An 18,066-nucleotide genomic window follows, 5' to 3' on the forward strand; every position below is an offset into this window, starting at 1 on the left:
ACCTCAAGACTCCCTCAGCTGATGCACAAAGCATCATTTTGTTTATTATATCATAGCTTTTTTATGTTGCCAGGCAGCTTTCCTGTCTTTGGTTTCAGCGTGACCCAGTAAAATAAAGAACTTCTCCAGCACCACAGAGGGATAAGGTGAAACTGGCAGAGCCAACACAGTTGCTCAGCAGTGCTGGCAGACTGAAGACAACATGGTGCCAAAAAATAAGTGAGGAAGACGCGAGCATCACTGACATTACTGGCATGAACAACCTGCTGCCGAGACCCAAATGTAAATATGCCCAGCACTTCGTTTACAGTCCTGACTACAAAACAGCTACACAGAAAGTATCTGAATTGGTTTTACAGCCACATGAAATCTGTTGTTGAGCCTAAACAGTGCTGTTGTTGGAACTTGACAATTTTAAATCCAGTCTTTAATAAGCAAGCTTTAAGCTGGAGGGTAGTTGGCTCATGTCTTTAGAGGTATTCGGTATTTGGCAGTAGAGCTTCAATGATTCATGAAGTAACTTGAACAACTCGATTATTTAAAAAAAATCCTTGATGCAAATGTTTTTGCTTCAATGCTTAGTTTAATCCACAACTGTAGTATTTTAATATGGGTCCGGAGTCTGTCTATACACAAACAGTGAAGAGTAAACACACGGAGATGTTACTAAGACGGCGAGCTCAGGTAGAGAAACATTTTTCTAGTGTCCAAAACAGCAGCACTTGTTATTATAATTGCCATAAAAGCCATAGAAAAAGTTAGCAGGAGTCCTTCATCAAACCACCTGTTCAGCAATCTGTAACGTAAAGAAAGCCAAACTTTATAGCTGCTTCCATTCACAGCTGTTTATTTACACAGCAAAAGTACAACAGTAAAGAGTAACAATAGTATATATATCTTTACAACAGTAAAGATATACAATTTAGATTAAATCATATGTATGCAGATGAACTGTTAACTTAGTTTTACATAAGGCCAACTTTTTATCAGAGTAGTACCCACAGCAAGCAGGACTGAGTCTAAAGAGGGGCATGGGGTGTACAAGACCATAGTTATTTAAAGGTTTTTGTAACATTATTTTGCAGATTCAGTTAATATAAAATATAATACACATACATGCACAAAAACACACATAAACCGACACCAAATCCCCCTCATTACTACCAGTGTTGGGACTAACGCGTTATTAAGTAACGCGTTACAGTAACTACGTTATTATTGTGGTAACGAGCACGGTAACTAGTTATTATGCCAAAACCGGGAACGCGTTACTCGTTACTGGGATTTAGATAGGCTCGTTATTCGTTACTTCGTGTGGTGGCTATCGCAGAGCTTCCACAGATTCAATAACATTAGCAAGTGGTGGAAGCCAGCAGGTGGATGAAGGAAAAGGGAGGCAGGAGGAGAGACCCGAAGCGGCCGCTGGTCCGAGAGTGTCAGGTGAACTGAACTTCAGGTAAGAAGTTATGAGTTAAGAAGCTGATCGGCTTTTCTCTCTTGTTTATTTATCGCCCACTTTGTGCCAGAAAGAGGAAACCAGCGGATGTCGCGCTAAACAACAGCAGCACTTTTAAGCTTGATCAGCTGTTGTTAGAATTTATTTAATATTAATTTCTAGTATCAGCTGAAGTTTGCTGGAGCCACAGCTGTAAACCTGCTGGTCATAAAGGTTTGGTTATGTGATGAGAGGGAAACATGAAGATGAAACCAGGACATGTCCTTACTGAATCATCAGAGCTGTGATGGAGAAACAGGTTTACCTTTTAGGTGACATGAATGAGTTGAAGGGAAGTTATGAACTGTTTCTGAGAGACAAATAACCCCAGGATCCTTTTCTAAGTAGCTGACAGCTGGTAACTGTGCAGGGGCGGGTCTAGCAAAGTGTTGCCAGGGGTCCATGTAGGGCATTAACAGGGAAAAGGGGGGCACAAGGAAATACTTTCTCATTCTCATTTAAAATGTCTCACTTTTAAAAAAATAATTATCTGAGTCTTGCAACAAACAATTGATAGATTGATACATATATACCATCAGAACAGTGTACATCACTGTCACAACAGTGTTTATTTTCATTCAAAGGCTTTATGATTTTTCCTATAATGGTGGGCCAGTCTCTAGTCATATTCCCCGGGACGATTTTTTTGTCCCAGTCCAGCCCTGTATGCAGCTCATCTGCAGTCTGGTGTTACCTACATCTTCCTATTCAGAAGGCAGAATTTCCGAGTTGTGAGTACAATCGAAAGCACCACGACTGCAGTTTTTGTGTTGGATGTAAAAAGCAGGCTAGGATAGAATCAGGCGTGGGATTTCTCTTGTGGAAATGTGCACATTATTTTTTCCTTTCTATTGGTAGGTGGCACAGTGCACTTGTGGCAAGTAAGCAAGCTAGAAGACTGGCAATCTTGCTGGGTATCCAGTTACGGAAGCAACACATTAACAAGAGAATTCTGAGTAAAACCAAAGTTACTTTCCCTAGTAACTAGTTACTCTGAAAGTAACGAGTAACTTGAAGTAACTGAGTTAGTTACATTACTAGTTACTTCTATCAAAAGTAACTAGTAATGTAACTAAGTTACTAATTTAAAGTAACTTACCCAACACTACCAAAAGTCTATTTTTGCCTCCTACTAATGTAAGCAAGCCTTCCAAGAAGACAGAGTAAACAGTAGTTCATGTTATGCATTAGTTTAGGTTGTATACCTTAATGTATTTGATATTACTGTTTTTGTGATTATTTTTTTAATTTTGCATGTTTTCCTTTTCTAAAAGAATGTGATTTAATATGGCATGTAAATAACATAAGTTTTTCTTTTTAGATACTGAACACAGTTAAACTACAAAAAACATTTCAATTTTTTTTAAAAACAAACAAGCAGTTCATTTAAACAGACCTCTGTTTTTCCATTTAGAATATTTATTATTAAAAAAAACAGAAGTATCTTTTTTTATTTAATTAATTGATTAATCAATTGAATAATTGATAGCTGCAACCCTATTCCACAATATTTTTGTTAATTTTACTTATATAGCATGCAATGTGGATTCAAGGGTATGTCCGGACCAAGTGTGAAGTAAACATTTTGATTTATGATTTCACTTCTCTTTCATAAAGCTAAAAGCCTAAACAAATGAGCAAAATCGTCATCTTACGCTTAAGCTCTGAAAGTGTCTGACTGTTACTTGATTCCGCCATCGGCGGTACTTTGGAACATAGTAGTTCTCCCAAAGTTGTTGGGGGGGAAAATGCTTGTAAAATGGTCAGAAAACATGACTGTATTTACACAACTAACAAGCAAAACATCACATTTGAAGTAATAATTAATGGAATTAGACCTGTTATTTTGTTGTTGTTTTTTAACTTATTAAGCTTCAAAAGAAATTTGTCATAAACAATTATGTTGGTTAGTTCAACATAATGTTTATTCACAAAATAAAATATCCCATAAAACCTCAGACCTAAAATTGAACATCTATAACACAGAAGCAAACATCTTCACTACCAATAACACTGTCAGAAAATATTATCCCTCCCTAAAATCTCTAAACTTGACAATCGCCACAGTCAAAGTGGCAGAAAAACACTCAGGCTCCACTGAACCACTCTCACAGCTGTACCTGTACCACTTGTCTCACAACATAAACACTTCACCAATGCATCATTTTCTACCCACAAGGTAAATATTTCACAATGCTGCTGAAAAAGAACCTCAGCAAAACTTTCAGCTATTCCACACATGCAACTCTAACACAACGTAGGCTGACAAAATGACTCCTGGAGCCATTAGATGCGAGACAGGTGTGTTTGTAGTGCTGCTATGTGAACATTATTTTGGTGCCTAAATTAAATTGGCATTTGTTTTAAGTGCCTCCAAAATATTTTATTAAATTTAAACTCACTCTGTTGAATATTTTAGAGAAGTTAAAAACATTAGCAGAGTCTTAGCAGAGAAATAACACTTAATGATAGCTTGAATGCTTTGATAAATACATGCAGAAAATATTTCCATTTTCCCTCTAGCAGCCTCGAAAATGATCTGCATTTATTTTTAAAAACCTATCAATCTGCAGCGAACAAGGTTAGCGCAAGTAGCCTTCATTACTTTCAATGAAAAGTAATAATTCAGTTGAATTCTTCCCACATGGCTGCAGATGGCTACTGCAGAAATATATGCCTACGATGTAAAATATCAGTGCAGTCAAAGCTGTTTCACTGGTTGTTATTTTGTGTATTCACTGGAGTGCTCGGGTGTTTTGTTCCAGAAATCTGTTGACGTTGTAGTGAAATTCATTGTTGCTTAAATCTTGTCAGCTGATCCACCGCTTTAGTCCAGACTAAAATATCTCAACAGCTGCTGCATGGATTGACATTTAGTGCAGACATTTTCCTGCAGCAAAACCAGCATATTGACATTTACAGTTTGCAAAGAAATGTCAGAAACACCAACATGGATGGACTGCCATGAAATCTGTTGCTGCAGAAATTTTGTTGACTGACAACTTTACTGAATAATCTGACTTTTCACGTATTAAAATTGGGTAATTGGGTGTTTTTAGCACTCCCCATTGGATTCTGCCTATCATCACCTAGTTAGTACAGTCATTGTTAGCTTTGTAACATGCAGCTAGAGAACTACCGTGACTGCACACAATCTCGCAGTGCTGGCCCAGTATATCAAAGACTGGCAAAGCTACTGCGACGTCATCCACTGGTTTATGAAGTCTCATTTTCTTGTTTTGAAGCGTCAAAGCCACCATGCATGTTTGTTTTTCCCAGGACCACATTTGGACAAGTGTAGAGAGTGCTAATTTTAAGTTATCAGCTAATCCTAACACTTAGCACATCCATAAATTATATGGGTTTATCACACAGACATAGAAGCCAGCTGAGATACCAGAAACATAAGAGGAGAGATGACACTAAAAGAATAAGGAAGAGAAATCGTTGGGAGAATTCTAAACCTCTGATGATTAAGCAGACACTGTCTACTTAAGAGCCAATTAATCCTTCTTATAGTAGTGAAGATGTAGGTATGTGGAATTTTAACAGTTTCTTAGCTTATTTTATCTGGACTGGGAATAAATATGACATTTGTTCAGTGAGGATTGTGGGATGAGCAGAAATTCTTGATCTTTCTATGGACTGAGCTATTAATGAAGCTATAATGTTATGAAACTGTATGCACTGTACATTAGAAGTAAGCCAAAGAGCCAAAAGAACGCCACCAGTGGAGATGTCCACATCCATCGAGCCAACTTCTTCAGCTGAGACTGAAGAAGTAACATGGGTGAGTGACGAAATGTTTCTCCCACTGAAAACGGTACGTCCAGATGAGCAGAACCTGAACATGCATCAAGACAGTCAGTTAGGCTAATTTTCTCTTCATTTAGTCGACTGATAAATGAGTCGCCAGGAACATTCCTACTTAAAACGTAAGTTGTTGTTTTTTTATTCTAGTAGAAAAACACATGACATGCAGCTGGTGTTCATAGTAAGAAACATCAAAAACAGATATTTGATCATTTCTGGAGCTGACTGTATTCAGGATATCCAGGAATGGCATCAACACGCTGGTCCAGATATTTCAGCTGCCAGTGAAAAGGACTAAGGCCACTGCAAGGCCTCTCGTTCTCAGGTATTACATTAAAACGCACTCATTTCATATTCAAAAATGTGGATGAAAAACTTCAGGGGGATAAATGACAGCATGTTGACATCTACAATGACTAGAAAAGTGCAGCGGGCATCCTGTCACGACATCTGCTGTTAGTACATGTATATCAATTCAACATTCATTATACTTTGAGAATGAAGCCACTGTTATTATCTGGGTCATCTGCAGGAACATTTCCTGACAGCACTGCACAAAACAGATCACTTCTTGTTTGACACTTGTCCACTTTCAAATCAGCTATGACGTTTTGGCCCCCTGCCTCTGCTCCTGACTCACTAATTATAGCCACTTTTCACCAAGCTGAGGAGCAGAGTGCCTATTAAATGTCTTATTGCAGAGATAATGAAAATATTATGCATTAGCATAAACAGGAATGGCACTGGAATTGAGCCCTGTCACTGCTAAGAGCTAGTGGAAAAGTGAACAATGCTCATGCTCATTGTAAAAGCGCCTGCACCGACTAAGAATTTGCCTCAATACCCCAGTTTGTGCCATCACAGCAAATAAGATTCACTGTAAGCTAATTGAAAAGCTGCTTGAGAAAGGGAGGATTTTAGGAGGCTATTTAGGGGGCAAAAATATGTTGCAAACCCCCCCCAAAAAGACTTACATGGATTATATAATAAACATGGACTGCTGCATGAGTAAAGCATTCTCTAAGCTCGTTTTGTGTTTTATAGACAATAAAGCCACAACTTACTTTATAATTCTCGTTCTCACACAGTAAGAGGAAACAAACGTAGGACACACATCAAGTGCCAAGTGAACATAATCAGCATGGAAACAAGGCCCATCTACTAGGTGCTCTTCAGCTGTAGCTGTGCTACGTGGGCGAAGGTCAAAATCAAGAGGTAAAGTGGAAGGAAAATGTGTCACTGGTGCCGAATCCATAACGCAAGCAGTTATTCCAACCCTCAAAGCACCAGAAAAAACTGCCTGCAGTACACAAGGTTAATAATATAATGCAATACTTTATTAAGCCCAGTTGGCAAATTCTACTTTTGTTTGGACTCCTACACATCGGCTCTGCTGCAGTGGGTTTGGGATTCAGTGGTTTGTTGAAGAGTTTAATGCATCCAAAAATTTAATTAAGCTCAAACTTGTGTGTAAGATGAACAAGTTTTCATTTGAACAAGTTATAGGTAAAATTCTTTGTCCAAAATAATGTTCATGTTAATCCTAATATAAAAGCAAATTCATAAAAGGTGATAGATTATCTCAAAACAAATGATTTTATAACTTCTAATGATGGACCAGTACTAGTCCTACACTCCAGGGTGAGTTTGTGATGTTACATTGTCAGTCTCCTTGACAATGTAACAGCAGAGTGATGGGTAACATTTGCTTTGGTTTTGTTTGTAGTATCTGATTCCACCATCTCTTATCCTGTCTGTCCTGACATCATGTGGACATGGGAGACTTCCCTTGTTCAAACAAATATGAGGGCTGTGACTAAACACAGCAGGACTGGTTCAGCCGGTGAATACAAATATGCCAATGACAACAACAACAACAACAACTGTAGAGAAGACGGCATGAATAACTGAACAACATCACACCGATAATCATCACAAAAAGCTAGTGTCATTAACTTTTACAAACTAAAATTACACACTGAATAAATCAACAATTTTACATGGAGAATATAATATTTATAATAGCATAAAGAAGAAAAATGAAAACTGCCACAGAGACACAAATGTAAACTAAATATTAATATTTGTTAAGAAGTGTCTAAGGAATACTTTTAGAACTGGGCACTTACAACTAACAGATTTGGACACTTTACATGTTTTAATATTAAGGGCAAGATCAACTTTGTGGTTAACATGACAGCAGCTCAAAGAAAGCCTGGAATCACTGGCTAACTGCATCTTCATTGTAAAGCTATTCCAAAACAGTTTGGGGGGTTTTGTTTGTACACACTAAGGCATTGTGTGCATGTATTCATGTTTTGATATTTCAATTTATAATGAAGTTATTATTTTGGTGCTATGGTGGTGCGGTGGATAGTATATATTCCAAACAACAAGAAGGTTCAGGGTTTAAATTTGCTTGGCCTTTCTGTGGAATTTGTACGTTCTTGCTGTGCCTGCGGGTGCTCTGACCCAAACACATGCTCATTAGGTTATCTGGTATTTCTAAATTTGTGTAAATTTGAGTGTGAATGCTTGCCTGTCTGTCTCTCTGTTTTAGCACCACCTCTTACACTGGGTCAGCCAGGAAAGGCTCTTCACTTTCACTTGATCATATTTTCATTGATTCAGTGGAAATCAACCCTCTTGCCCCTCAAAAGCACATGCACAGGTTTATTTATAGAGTACCTGGTTGCCTTGGCAGGAAAAGCTATGCACAACTTCACAACCATGACGTACCTCATGCCCTTTTACGTTCTCCGTCATCAATCTGGTCAACTGTATTTTAAAAACACAATTTTATTTCTGCTCTTCAGCCATTTTTTTTTAATTAGTGCCAATCATGTCATACACAATCAAGTCTATTAAGTCTCCCTCACAGCTCTGATTGATTGATATACTTTTTAACATCCAGCTTTTACAAGACATGAATAGTACAAATTTCATTTTGCTTCACTTCACAACCATCTGCCTCCCCAGAGGGCCACAGAGGTTATAAAAGTGGCCCTGACACTTAATTGCAGCTCCATCAAGTAGCAGGATTGAGATTCTTCAGCCCTGATGAGCCATTCTATCTTGATTGTGGCTGTATTTGGAAGGGTGTAGTGATGGTGGGGAGTGAATTGTGCTTTAATAGAGATGTCCATCACAACCAATCACAGACAGCAGACAGAGTGGCGTCCAACTCTTTTGCTGCTGGTAATCCCACAAGGAAGGGCCAGCCCCACCCCTCCCCAGCCCTTAAGTGACTGCTTCAGGACATTTTGTTGCTATGGCAACATTGAGATGAGGCCATCGTTAGCTTCAAATAAGGCCCCACTGTGATGCATTGCATAAATACTGCTATATAGCAGTGGGATTTTGAAAAAAGAGGAGATTTGTGTTTACTGCAAGAAAACACCAATTCTGAAAGTGGAGAGCAGCTTTTAGCCGGACAGCAAGATAGTCGACGTGGAGACTGACAGCCTGGCATGCTAATGGACAGAATTTCTGCACTGCATTCACATTCAAAACACTTCACAGGGTCCTGACGGGTCTGTCTACAGGAGGCGAAGGGATTTTGGATGTGTGTGAAAATGTGAGTGTGTGCGAAAGTTTCAATTTAATCAAAACGGCCAAGTAAGAACAAAAGAAAACAGCCAAGTGTTTAAATAATTAACTAGCCCAAAACTAAATAAAATATCTGTAATTTTCAAGAAGGAGTTGCAGCTGCACTGAGAGAAGACAGAAAATGGGGATTTTCCATTGAAATACACCGCTGTAAAGACTCATGCAAAATGCAGCTAACTGTTGGTGTTCTTGAGCACTGAGATATGGCAAACATCCTTTATTTTTCAACTGAGATTACTCTGGTAATCTCAGTTATAAAACATATAACTTACGTGTTGCACTGCTACATTGTGATTTTATTAAATACAGCTTTCCAAAATAATAATTTCATGCATTTTTTTGAGATTAAGAAAAACAACAACAAAAATAAACAAGTTAAGTTTAGGTTTTTCCAAAATTGTGTCTGATGTAAAGCATGGCACTAAAACACTATTTGGGTAACTGCCAGCTTTCACTTATAACAAACCGGTTAGCTGATCTATCTTATTACCCTTGTCTTTCCATCAGCCCCTTTCACAAATAAAATTGCACAGAAAAAGCATAAAAATGTCAAAAAAGGAATAAAGAACCAGGCAAATGTTATGACAGCTGACGCTTCCACTTATGTCCAAGAATTATGGATCACAGTCGACTAAATCATTCATCACCCTCTTTCCCTCTCATCATTGTCTTCATTCAGGGTCTGGGAAATAAAATCCACTGTGTGTGTGCAGCTTTCCCTTCACATCTGCGGCACACAATTAACGAAATCAGGTAAACATTACGATATTAATCGAGTGCAACATTAAATTCCACCCCTTGCCCCATGAGCTGGCCTCAGCTGCAGAGGCTTAGTATCTAGTACATTTAACAACCCTCATCTAGTAGAGTCAAGTACCAAGTGGCTGCACCAAACAGCCAGGGTTAAAGCATGCTGGAACGATCCTGCTGCAAGTAAATAAATCTCATAGGCACATTATACATAACAACATTAAATGAGTTCACATTTGGCATGCGGTAGCCTGGCGTACCTTTTCACTAGAGCTGGGCGATAGAACGATAACGATATGTATCGCGATATAACTTTTACTCGATAGAGAAATTAAGCTATCGCGATAGACCTCGCCGCTCTTGTCCTCTTAAAATAAAAAAAAATAAAAAAAATAAAAGTTTAGCCAATCCAAACTAAGTAGCGCAGAGCCGAACCAATCACAGCCGCAGCGTCACGTCGCGTGACTTGTTACGTACAGCACAAGTGCCAAGCCGCACGTGTGTTTGTTTGGGAAGCAGCCAGCGGGTAATGGAGGAAATGAGTGCGCCGACTAGAAAAATCAACCGAGCGTGACCTTAAGAGAAAACAGATGATGGTTCCAATGCCGGAGAGATTGTCGAACGGAAGAGCCAAAGAAGTTCCGTAGTGTGAAGGTATTTCGGCTATTTCAAGTCTGACAAAAACAGAGTAGCGTGCACTGTAAATTGTGCCGAAAGCAAGTCTGGAAATACAATAAACTGGTGCATGCGTCACACTGCGCCACGTTATTGTTTCGGTGAAATGAATTTCTACAATACTGTTACTGTTAATTCTACTCTCTGCAGTGTTTAAATGCTTACATACACACAGTTACTGTCCGTCCACACATACGACTCTGTTCTGCTTCTATGCCCCAGCTTTGCTTACTTTTTCCCACCGAGGCTTCTAGACTTCTGATTGGCCAACATTTCGGTACGGTTAGGAATCTAGCGCCACCTGCTGCTTTGGCATGTTCATAACAGCGTTTTCCTTCATTTCTCCCTTTATGTGTGGACGGGATTATTTTTTAAAACGAAAACGGAAAATCTCCGTTTTCAAAAATACCCGTGTACGTGTGGACGTAGCCTCAGTCTCTGACTGGAAGCGCTAATTCGTCATTCGGCTTTTGTCAGACTAAAGTAACTGTTAAAACTGTTTGAAAAGCTAAGCTATACAACAAGGAGAGATTGAGAATTTCCTTTTAGTTCTCAGTTTATTTGATATTGACAAAAGTTAGTCAGTTTTGTCTGTTCTTCTGTAACACAAACTAAGATTTATTTTTACAATTAATATTTTGTTTCTAAGTGGAATTGACAATTTAGTCTGTTTCGTTTGTTCTATTTTGAAACTTAAACGCTTTAGCGGCTGCCTTTTGTGTAGTTTGCAATATTTGCCTTTATTTTTTTATTTCACATTTTACTTGTGAGCAACGGCACATTTAAATCTTACAAATATAGTTATTTGGCTTATATCGTGATAGATATCGTTATCGCCTGAAATGAAAAAAACATATCGTGATATGAAAAAAATCTCATATCGCCCAGCTCTACTTTTCACTCACTCTTACTCCATATATTTAATGTCATCCCATGGTTATTTACCATGTTAACTACTCACTCTTCTAAGAAAGTACATTATTGACGTTAATGTGAGATGACTTTTGGAGATGAAAGATGGAAGAAAAATGACAAAGATGAGAGATGATGATGAGTAAGGCCTGCTCTGCAAATGACATTTCCATAAATAAAATCATTAATTATAGATTTTATTTTTTTTGAAAGCAACAGTCGATCTGTACCTGCAGTGCAGTAGAAGCTCTCTGGTTTGTAAAATCTTTGACAAAAGGAGGTGGAGGTGACTGTGGCTCAGTGATAGACAAGGTCATCTAACCAATTGGGAAGGTTGGTAGTTCAAGTCTGCATGCCAAAGTATCCTTAGGTAATATACTGAATCCGGAGTTGCTCCTGATGAATTCATCAAATGCTAGAAAGCACTTAGATGCAGAAAAAAAGTGCTTCTATGAATGTATGAATGGGGTATGTTGTATAAAGCACTTTGAATGCACATTCAGAACAGAAAAGCATAAGAACCAGTTCATTTACCAATAACTTAAATGATGAGATTCATTTAAGCTTGCAAGACTACTAAAGGTAGAGGTTGGAAAGCAACTATGACAGCGTGACAATCCATGTAACATCTGCTAACATACTGCAGACTGCTGCTGACCAAATCCACAATGAGCCATGGTAGCAGCATAGGTCAAGCTGGTTACTTTGCCCAGCCGCAGAGAAAACAAGTCCATAGGAGCTCACAGAACAAATCAATTTTGGTGTTATTCTGAGGCAAGCCATCCCCCCCCCCACCGCAATGCAACACCCACCTGTCAAATCCCACTTTAACCCCTGCAAGTGATGTCCGCAACATATTGAACAAATAACGCTTCTGACCAGTTCTAAGATTTTACAGCAGGAGACACACAGCGAGCTTCTCGTTCACATCTATTTAAGAAAGAGGGAGGTTTTGAAAGTGTTCATGTTTCCCCGGGTAACCTATAAATCATTAAGGGGAGAGATGCATAGATTTCACAGTTTAAGATACACAATGTGGTAGAGGGGCATAAAAGGTATAAAAGAGAAACTGCACACTCACACAGAGACAGACAAAACCACACCCACACAAATGTTGTAGGCTTGAGGCCGACTGAGGTGCATTTGATTAATTCACTTGGAATAATGCCTCGAAATGCCACACAGTAATACCAAATTGCTCCCAGATCTGACATCACAGGACCCTCTGACATTTAACAGGACTAAATAAAAGCCATGGTCTCCCACGTTTAATTTAGGTACTATATTGTGTTAATCCAGGCTATTTAAAGTGGTAGAACCGCATCTCTGAGCAAGAACGAATACATGTCGACACAGTCTTAGAGTATAGAGTTAACATGTGGGGCAGCAGCTCTGGCCTAGCCACTTTCAGCAGCACAAAGTTAACTCTGTATAATGATAATAATCCCAAGCCACTCAACACTATCAGAGCCTGCAGGTGGTGCTTAGGTTAGCAATGACAATGATGCATTAGCAGGCAAAGGCTAAATCAAGCCCTGTCTTAGCAGAGAATCCAGCTAAATTTCTGCTACTTCAGCTATTTTTTAGCATGCACCCCAAAAGAATAAATTATCGCCAACATGTTATTGAACAACGGGCCTGAATTTTTAAAATATTGTTCAGTTATCTTGAGTCAATGAAAACGAAAGAAGTTAAAAATGGTCTTTAAAAAAAAACAAAAAAAACAAGACCCACTAACACTGTAATCAGTAGATTACATTCTACAATCCAAATCAGATTATTCACACAAGACCAGATCTAAAAACACATTAAGTACACATCTTCCTCCACAAGAGGTACACTGCTCTGCAGCTATATTACAGCTATATTAATGGAACAACTGTGAGCTTAAAAAAAAAAAAAAAAAAAAAACTTTCACAGCACAGCAGAGAAATTCAGGCCCTAAAAATAATGCCGACCCTGGTTTTGAATCTCAAGTTTCACATGTGGCCATATTAATTTACTGCATACACTATAGCCCGAATCTAATTTTAAGAGCAACTGCTGATGACATACTGAGAGCATGGGCCTCTTGGCAAAACGCAGGTATACAATGGCACTTTATGTCTCATCACTAGGTGGAGAGAGAAAGCTAGTCTACCCACTGCCACTAAGCAGAATCACTCCACTTCTGCTCCAGCCTACGCTTCCCTTGCTGAGTCCACTGAGACTGTAGTGAGACAGAGTTTCTTCTTGTTTGGATTTGCCAATGTGGGAAGTAAAAAACGTGAAAAGGAAATGTGTTGTGGTTCTCCCATTTGTCCTATTTAACTGTTTTCTTCCACCACAGACTGTACTCAGTGCCTTGCACTGCCGTTTATGCCACACTATATTTGGCTTCAAACTGTCACACAAAGTGCCACTGAAAGTAATTATTTTGCAAGACATATGCACCTCACTGGGTGTTTTTGGGTTAATGAAATGCACTCATGACTCTAACTCTCTGCTTGATACAGATACATTAGATTGATAATAATCTGTTCCTTCAAAGCCAACTCTTATAGTGGTGGATATAATAGAAAAGTGAAAACTGTGGTATATCCACAACCAGCATAGTTCATGGAGAGCCCAATGATCTTACCATACAACCACAAACATGATGCTAAAATCATATAGAAATATAAAGATTAATCATATCTGAGTAAACAATTTGTTTTTAAATCTGTCCGAAATGAAACATAAACTGTAACCTTTTAGCATGTTTCCCACACAAATCAACCTCGTCATGGATTTACAGTGGATTCTTTCATTACACACAAAGCTGTCTCAGATTAGGTGGGATTACAGCCACGCTGCTCACATGGACTGAGCCAGCTGGGGTGTCATGTGAGACCTGAGAGACTGGCATGCTCAAAGGGTTTCAGTGACACACAGATGGAGAATGGAGAGCAGGCTAGTAGTGAAAACCTACATATCAGCTCTGGAATGGAAGTGTGGCCTCAAACTGCTGTTTGAAACCTAAAGAGATTATACACTCTGTCCTGTGCAACTAATTCTTAGCCTTCTGCACTTGAGAACAACAAACAGAAAAATGTGAATCCACGAACAGTATTCTAATAGTGGAGAAAATTAACTCAATGCATGTTCCGCATCAATTTAATGGCTTTACTAAAAGTTTCAGATTATGCTCAGACATGAAGTCAACAGCAACAGCAGCGCTGTTATTGTGTCCACACTGTAAAGACAAAAAGTCAGAGCAATAAAGTTTAGATGGCATTTGTCAAAGATGTTAGTTTTCCTTCATGAAATATTTATGTTTTATTGTACTTCTATTACATCCAACAGAATAGCTGCAGCAGCTAAATGGATCAAATAATTCAAAAATGTCTGAAGCGAAATGCACCTGCCTTTTTATTACATTCAAAGCCCACATTAGGCATATTAGGCATCTCATAATTTATTATAACTGTCTACTTCTTATACGTCTTTGTGCCACTAATAAATATTTGCCAGTTTTTCCATAGGCAATATTATCTTACCAGTATTCCCTTTGCAACTGTGTGATTAATTTACCATGCATCTTTACAAAAGAACCCCTGATGGTCATAGGTTGCTCAGTCATACAAGTGATTCCTATTGTCTCCTACCTTCGGAGGCCAGGGCTAAACCCATTCTTCGCTATCAAGTGGTCAACATCTTTGCTCTTCTCCAGTGAAAAATCAACAAAGAAGAAGCCTTTGAAGTCAGTGGCCTTTGAGAGGTGCTTTAGGCTGGAGTCCATCCCTCTGTATGTTACCATCTGACTCTAATAAACCCATATCCACTAAGATGTTAGGAGAAATTTTAAAGGATGCTGCACAAAACCCATCTCACTGTAACTCTACTGTCTATACTCTTCACACCTGATCCTTTCACAGCACAAGCTACACCTGAATGAATGCAGTGTACAAAAGCCCACCATCTGCCGCTTTCTCAAACAGGTTCAGCCATCAAACCTTGAGTGGACTCTCTGTGTCCCTGCTACATAATAAGACTTAGATTGTCTATTTTTGTCCCCTCATTTACTCCCGCCTGTCATGAATTAAGCAGGCTGAAACAAGAAGAAATTAGGAATTATAAGCAGCTTGACATTTGGACACAGGTTTCAATCTAAGAATGTGAAATTACCCTGCCAGTTTTATTATTATGCACAATTTTGATCCAGACTAAAGCAGTGAAGAAAAATTAAAATAAAAAAGTGATATTGCTTCTTTTTTACTGGCTGGATGGCTAGACACTGTGCTAGCTGTCATGGGGAAAAAGGCAGGGGTCACTCTAGACAGGCTGCCAGTCTGTGAACGGGCCAACAGTCAAACAATAATTCGTGCTAACACTCACACCTACAGTCAAATTCAAATCACCAATTAACCCAAAGCACATAGGAGGAAGCCATGCCATGCATGTTCTCCCTGCATCTGTAAACAACAAACAGAGTGGATTCAAATAATCCTGATGTTCCTGTGATGAGAGTCAAATAAAAGACAAACAGAACTTATTTGCTCTTTTCAATACAAAAGAAAAAAAAAAACAAAAAACAGTGATATCTTCGTCTTGTCTGCAGGGCATGTAAGATCTTGGTGAATTCTGGTGGTGACAGACTGTCACTTTTGTTTTCCTATGTACATTTGAAATCAGGATTATTACTTTCCTGTGGTTTTTGGCCTTTGTTGTGAGAAATTGCTGGCATCAACAGTTAACACATGATCCTTTACTACATCATCATCAAACCACAGTGTCAAAGAAACCACAGCAATGACAGTTCTCTCTCCCTCTTTGGTGCAGTCCCACCCCAGTCTGCTGTTGTGACAGCCCGACACTTTGTGACATAAGGGCATCCTCCCTGAGAGAGGCTTGTGGGAAATTCATTTTGTCAAAGTGTCATTCGCGTCAAACATCCAGCCACAGCAGTATGTCAGGACTCAGGAGGAGAGGACAGCTAGAGACACGGATGACACATTCTCCTGGAGAATCCTCAGATGGGGGTGGGGGGGCTCAGTCAGTATGGTACTATACTGTACTATAGAAAAGTGTGTGTGTCTCTTTGTGTGTGTGCCTGGATGATAAATCAACTTTTGTACACATTTAATCTGCTTTCAGGTTCATCTCATCTGAAATGTCTTTTATGTGCTCAAAAGTTTGAGTGACAATTGAGCCACCTTTCTTGCCCAGTTAAGAAAGGACAACTTTATTTGTCATACTGTGTCGCTACAATCGTCTGTTGAATAGAGCAGTTCTATATCTTCTGTGAGTGTGAAGAGGCAGAAATCCAAACTATTACATATATTAGCAGCACTGCATCATCAGGGACTTTCATTCAATATTTCAATTAGTCTAGAAAGTGTCTATAAAGTGTCATCTGTGTCACCCAAAGTCCCCTAGGTTATGAAATAAACACAGAGACTACAGAATGCATTAGCGCTGAAATGAAACACATAAATGGAAATAATGATGGATGGATATTATTTTTGTTTATTTATTTGTATGCTCTTGGGTTTCTTGCAAGAGCAGGCCACTCCTCCTAAGACAGCAGTAAGGAAACCAGCAAGTCTCTGTGATATTATCAGTGGTTATATCTGCTATATGTGATCCTTCTTTTACCCATCAAACTCTCCCTACAGTTATTGCTGCTTTGACTTCAGATAAAGTTTAACACTAAAAGCTGGTAAAGCTTTTATTCCTTTACCAGCGAGGAATCCTTTCATGCCAATGTTTTTATGAGCTAAACTAAAGGTGATGGGGTTAGCACCACCTTAATAGATTGCCTTTTTGCTGAGATTCATTTATGATACGCAATATTCATTCCACGTTTCGAGATTAAAAGACAATCGCACAGACTTTGCTCTCTAAATACTTGAGAGAGGTTAGAGGGTCACTCTCGAATGAAACCAAAGTCAATTATGGGCTGTTGGAAGTTGTTTTATGAAATGACTCTGTATGTATATACACGTGTAAGTGCAAGTGTGGTAGAGCACTTTGTCTACGTGTGTGTGTAGCACTGAGGAAAAGGCTTTCAGACGATCTGCTCCATTCACCCCCTGCTGGGCTACCAGCCCAAATCCATTTATATCCCTGAGCCGTTGTGAGACTTACAGAGCTGTAGACATAAACCCGTGCACACAAGTATACACAAAATCCTCCTATGCAGGTTAAGTGGCCACGGCTGCATATAGTCTTGTGTCTGGGTAATTCAGCACATATAGACTTGTGACCAACAATCTGTGTCATGACCTTTGTCACGTCAGCACTGTTTCTCTACTGTTTTTTGCTTCTCTGTTGGTTTTTGCTTCCATCCAAAGAACCCTTTCTGTAAATGCTGCAAAATGTGATGTTACTTAAATGCCAACTGGTTAACGCATCGAACTTTACCCCCATAGATGATATACCCGCAGAAAACACACACACACACACACACACACACACACACACACACACACACATAGAAATGCACAAACACACATCAATACTCTGAGGCAAACACAGACAGGTCGTCATAAGCTTTCACGCTCACCTCAAGCCTCCATGGCTGACTGAAGTTGCTAGCTTATGCTGGATTAGCGGACCAAACAACAGAGTGTAGTTAAGGACTTCTTCAAACACCAAATGAACACCTTGTCATTTGAATGTAAACACACCGGATCAGGCAACAGAAAGGGGTGTAGTCTGACAGAGTCAATGGCCCGCCTGTTGGCAGGTGAGAGAATCATTAACTAGAGCAGTGTAAGCAAGGGCACAGTAAACTTTCACTGAAGCATCTTTAAAAATATTATTATAAATTCTTCTATTTCACTCATACA

The 18,066-nt window shown here is 39.1% G+C and overlaps 1 protein-coding gene across 8 annotated transcripts in view; it reads right to left on the minus strand.

The window, feature by feature from the left end:
- Window positions 1–18,066, minus strand: part of LOC308391691 (pleckstrin homology domain-containing family A member 7-like) — a 146,222-nt gene that overhangs the window by 82,272 nt on the left and 45,884 nt on the right. For 2 of the 8 annotated variants that reach the window (XM_080874375.1, XM_080874376.1), the window contains exon 2: window positions 17,781–17,953. The exons of the other annotated variants lie outside the window; for them this stretch is intronic. The gene's annotated coding sequence lies outside the window, so the exon portion shown is untranslated. The remainder of the gene's footprint in view (window positions 1–17,780; window positions 17,954–18,066) is intronic. 8 annotated transcript variants of the gene reach the window in all.

Source organism: Rhamphochromis sp. 'chilingali' (genome assembly GCF_963969265.1).
Source record: "Rhamphochromis sp. 'chilingali' genome assembly, chromosome: 2".
Classification (NCBI taxonomy): Eukaryota; Metazoa; Chordata; class Actinopteri; order Cichliformes; family Cichlidae; genus Rhamphochromis; species Rhamphochromis sp. 'chilingali'.